The 5,648-nt window shown below is 44.9% G+C and overlaps 1 pseudogene; it reads left to right on the forward strand.

Moving 5' to 3' along the window:
• The first annotated feature begins 3,019 nt into the window (after positions 1-3,019).
• Positions 3,020-4,519, forward strand: LOC120687253 (annotated as a pseudogene).
• The last annotated feature ends 1,129 nt before the right edge of the window (positions 4,520-5,648 follow it).

The raw sequence follows: 5,648 nt of genomic DNA on the forward strand, positions 1-5,648 counted from the left end.
GGGGGTGAAACCTGCGACCATATCATCTTCACCTGCCTTGCTGCTGATGATGTTTGGTCCGCGCTTGGGGTGAACACAGGCGGGTGCAGTGTGGCCCGGCCGTGGACTGTCCCTTGCCCGACAACGCTGCTAGCCAAGCACTCCTCGGTTTACATCCTCCTGGTGTGTTGGCAACTGTGGAAGCAGCGAAACAACATTGTCTTCAATGGTGTGCCGCCCTCCATCTCGCTGTTCTGGTCCATTTGCAAAGAGGATGCACAGCTGTGGTGCCAACGGTGGCCAGTGGCGGACCGTGTCTTAGCGGATGTCTAGTGTTCCACGTTCTCTTCAATGTAAATCTTGCATCAAAAGGTTGTTTCACCCTTAGGTTTAAACCTCAACCTCTGAAAATGTAACTGATGTACTGGCATTTTGGCTTGCGAAAAGCCTATCAATATATTCAGGTGGGGATGCTCTCCCCCCAGGTGACCGTCAAAAAAAAAAAAATTGGTCAAATTCTAAACTAACTGCAAACACACAAAAAGTATTGCTACGGGCCTGCATGTTTTTAAAAGAACAAACCAACTATAGGATCACATTTTGAATTAAGCTCCCTCATCATTCATCATCTGTCAAATTTCCCTAATGCGCCAAATTCTTCATTTTGAGAAGCAAGCGGTCTTCATATCGATCTATGCCCACTCAACTTGGCGATTGATTGGTGTGCCCACTCATTATTGTCTTTGTTCTTGCTCTCTTATGTATCTATTTTCTGGCTTTCTGCATACAACCGAGCGCTAGTGTGTAGATCCAGAACTCATTGGTTCAGCAACAAAATTTTCTGGAAACATATCTTAGGGAGTAATTAATAGTATCATAGATCAAACCAATGCGCACTTGAATTGAACAATTAAGGACCTCATCCTGATTCCCTTGTATCTGAATTAGCAGAAACCATCGTACATTTACAGCTTGCAAAGAACTTTGTCTCAGAAAAACAAAACAAGTAGATAACTTAAATTGAGAAGATAATAGAAAAAGGAACAAAAAAAGAGAATATTCCCAGCATATAACAATCTAATCAGGCACCGCTTTTTTTCTAACACCTTGAGAAGATCATGCCAACAAGAATCTTAAGGTAAGTTGAGCCACTACCCATATGTGCTTAAGCAGAAAATATATGTGAGTTCTCTAACTCCTAGAACAACATAGTAATTACATGTGAAGAATTATTCCAATGCTAAATTCTCGACTCATTTTTTTTTTTGAAACAGATACCCCAATGGAGGCTCCTGAAGTTTAAGGTGCTGCACCCACGGTTCGAACCCTGGGCAGGAGCCTCCCGGGCAGTGGCCTTTGCCACTGCGCCATGAGCTCCTTGGTTTCTCGACTCATTTTTACAGGTTCAGTTAGCCCATCATATCTTTAAAAAACTTTCTATAGCTTCTAAAGTCACCATTTGGACCAACCAATTGAGAACATGGAGCATACTCTCCTTTCCATTCAATGAATATTCTGAACTACGATTGTTGAGTAACTAAAAACATAGCAGTACTTATCTAAACCATGCCCTATAAAAGCATGTCCCCATCATGTCTAAACGCGCTGTAAGGAAGTGGTGGTGGTGGTGGTGGTGGTAGTAGTACTTATCTGAATTCTCCAATATATTGTGTAGGAAGAAGGAGAACCACCTTGGAGATTAACTAATGAAGACGGTTTCAGCAGAGATGGAAAAAAAAATCTTTTACTTACTGCTTGCCTGCAATGAGTTGTCTGTGTGTTGCGGTGTCGATATCCCAATCCAACCCACTAGTTGTTAGTTGTTTTTCTTTAGTTTCTCTTTGTTTTGTCTGATTATGGCATTCTAGGGTTATAGTCTTATATTTTTCTGCTATTTTAATAGAAACGCAGACATCATGTGCAGTGGCGAAGCCAGCCCAAAAAATAACCTAGGGCGGAGTTCTACCTCAAAATTTTCGCACGGCCAAAGTAATGCGCCGAGGATTGCTGCTCGATTGCAAGCGCCCGCGGCAGCGGTGCACGAGATCCGCTGACGCGTCTGGCGGGTGTCGAGTTGGGGTTGCAAGACGGACGGACGGATGCGGAGCGCCATCGTGCAACGACAGCAATGCGTCGCCGTGAGTGCCTGAGCGGGACTGCAAGCAGGGGGGTGGATAGTGAACTGCCAAAGTCGCCAGCGGCGTCTGGTGGCAAGAAGACGCGGTGTTGGGCTAGGGCTAGGCCGAACCTCTTAAGAGGCTACAGCCCACTCGACCGGACGGCCCACGAGATCACGAAGTCCTCTCGTGTAGTGCTCCATTGGCGTTGGCCCAGTCTGAGTCTCGCAAATCTTGGCAGTAGATGACCGTCGTCCTCGCGTTCGGGGGAGGGAGGCGCCATCGCACCGTCATGAGCCCCGGTCGGAGAGAACGGGGGGATATTGTCAGCACTCACGAACCGGATGAAGCATCTACTACTATGGACAGCCCCACCAGAAAGCCTAGTATTAGTTTTGGTGGCAGCGAATGAGTTTGTTAGATGTGCCTGCGCGCACGTATCAAGCCCAACCCATATAAATGCAAGAGAGTCGCCAGTTAAAATATTGAGTGCATATGAGAAGGAAGGGTATCGAACAACTTATATGAACTCTTACTCTTACTCAAGTAATTTGTCCTCTGAAAGTTAATTCCTTGTTCTCCTCTGTTCTTCTTATGTTCCTCAGATCCATCCTACTTCTTATTCTCCGCTACTTTTGCTGTTAACAGTATGCTGTGGATCTCGTCTAGAAGCACCTAGGGCGGCTGCCCGGGCTTGTCCTAGTGGTGGCTCCGCCACTGATCATGTGCTGTTTGTTAAAAAAAAATTGCTCAGGCACGTTCTTGAAAAAATAAAATAGACCCATCGTGCCGTGTTTGGGCTTAAGGTCCAGCCCGGGAACAGGCACGGTATGGTCCGACTGCACCATGGTACCGGGCGGCCCATTTAACCGTCTATACTTAAAATCATCTCTGAACATTTCCAGCCTTTTATCACCCGCAACCCCCACGTCGCTGCAGAACCCTCCTCCCTTTCCCTCCGCCGCCGCTTTCGCTTCCCGGCCGGGCGCCTCCTACGCCGCCGCCGCTCCCCACTCCACACCAGCGCACTCTCCTCCACCCGACACAAGTGCATTCAGCAGCCTACATTGCCTCTCCCTCAATGCCGGCCTCGTCCCCCGCCGCCGCCGACGGCGCCCCCTGGCGCTCCGCCTCCGCCATCGTCGCAGACGCCGTGAGCGGGTACCACGTCCTCAAAGTTGTCGGCTACTCCCGCACCAAAGACGTCGCCAACGGCAAGGCCATAAACTCGCGCCCGTTCCTGGTGGGGGGCCGCAAGTGGCATGTGGATTATATGCCCAATGGGGTCAACGGGGAGAGCACTGATTTCATATCGCTGTATCTTTATCTAGATGATAATGTCGAGGAGGCCGTGAAGGCAAGTGCCAAGTTCAGTCTACTTGACCAGGATGGGAAGATGGTGCCATCCTGCAGCTATACCACCGCACTGATCAATTTCTCTGAGAAGAGGAACTGGGGATACAGCAAGTTCATTAAAAGGCAAGTCCTGGAGAAATCAGAGCATCTCAAGGATGATTCTTTCACCGTCAGGTTTGACGTGACTATCATGAAGGATATCCATACACAGGGCACACCGATCATTGTGGTGCCACCGTCAGACATGCACCGCCACTTTGGTGACCTCCTGTTGAGCAAAGAGGGTGCAGATGTCGAATTCCAAGTCCGCAAGAAGACATTCTCCACGCACCGGTCAGTTCTTGCAGCACGGTCTCCAGTCTTCAAGAAGATGCTGCTGGGCCCGATGAAAGAGGGCACCACCACTAGGTCATACCCATTGATGACATGGAGGCAGAAGTGTTTGGGGCTCTGCTTACTTTTATGTACACGGACAAATTACCCGATATGCAGGAGCAAGAGGAATCTGAAATGGTTCAGCATTTGCTTGTTGCAGCAGACAGGTATAATCTGGAGAGAATGAAGCTGATTTGTGAAGATAAACTATGCAAGCACATTGATACAGGCTCTGCAGCAACCATCTTGGCGTTAGCAGACCAGCACAACTGCCATGGGCTTAAGGAGGCATGCTTCAACTTCCTCAGCGCATCTACAGCTCTGAAAGCAGTTATGGAAAATGATGGCTTCGAGTACTTAACAAAGAACTGCCCCAACGTTCTGAAGGAGCTAGTCTCCAAGGGTATTTCTGGTTGACTTGTGAGAAGCCAATGCATATCCTTGGCGTGAACATGGGATTTCATTCATGGCAATCACAATGGCGTGTAGTGTAAAGCTTATGCAAAGATTCTGCTATTAAATATTAGTACTATTATAATTTATATGTAGTTCTTATCCTTAAGAGGGGTGTACCGTACTCCTTGGGCATCTTCCAGTTCATTGCAAGAAAGAAGAAACTATGTGTTAGAAGGTTCAGATTGTATTGATTCGATTGGCTGTAATGCTGAACTAGCTGTTACTTTTCTTTACAATGTGGGAGAGTCTGCTTACTTGGTGAAGTGCACGTAGGGTTTACTAATTTCTCATCATTGAACTGACAAAATGGCTTGTGAAGTATAGCTTTTCGTTACCTGAATCTATTTTGTGCCACAGTCCATGTTATTAGCTCATCTGTAAACACCAAAACTGAAACTCAATTTGTTGCTTTCCTAGTTCTCTTGGTTATATCTTCTATCTCTGTTGCGGCTAATATCCTGCCATACGTTGCTCTGCTAGTTAGAGTTTCTCTTCCTATCAATGTGTTGTGAGATTGTTTATCATGTTATTTTTTCATTTTTAGAATTAGCTACATGTTTGAAGGACAGAGTAAAAAAATCATCTAAACCAGCAGTGCTTACATTTAGTCACAGAATACCATAACATATATGCATAATTACTTTCATATCATAATTAATTTATGAATGTGGCACATTCACCTAAATATTTTAGCTTGAAACTTACATATCTGGTAATGATTAATGTGCTCGTCAGATGATTGGTCCATTTTGGATGGCATTATCAGAAATAATGTAGCTTGTATTTTGAAATAAAACATTGCACAACATATTGTAACTGAAACTTGAAAGCATAAGCAACATTTGCATGAAAGCATAAACAAATTCCCAATATTGTTTGTTTCTATGCTTCTTTACTCCACCACAATTTTATTTGCACTGCTATTGTATGTAGCAAACTTCTTTGCACATTTACTATGGCATCATAAATTTTTGAACAAAATATTTTATATTCACTGGGAGATCAAATGACAGTTTTGTTCTAATTTTAGTCCTGCCATGGATCAATAGATTTTGTGGAGGGTCTCATGCTTCACATTCATTACAAAGTGACACATTCTCCCGTTGCATACATTTGGCTGGATAGCGGAGTAAGGTCCTGTTTTCAGTTTGGCAGCATTTCTTTCACTTCAATTCCACAAAACACATAAGAAGACAAATTTGAACTAACTGCCTGAATCTCCAAATCAAACTTTGGTGGTACGGTTTTAAGCTACAAGTTATCATACTCAAACTTTTCATTCCTCCTACTTATTCATTAAAATTTCGGTGGTTATTGTCCTGTATTTAGCTTTTGCTTTTAGTCAATGAGATTTATACTGCTCGA

Source organism: Panicum virgatum, chromosome 9N, assembly GCF_016808335.1.
Source record: "Panicum virgatum strain AP13 chromosome 9N, P.virgatum_v5, whole genome shotgun sequence".
Lineage (NCBI taxonomy): Eukaryota > Viridiplantae > Streptophyta > Magnoliopsida > Poales > Poaceae > Panicum > Panicum virgatum.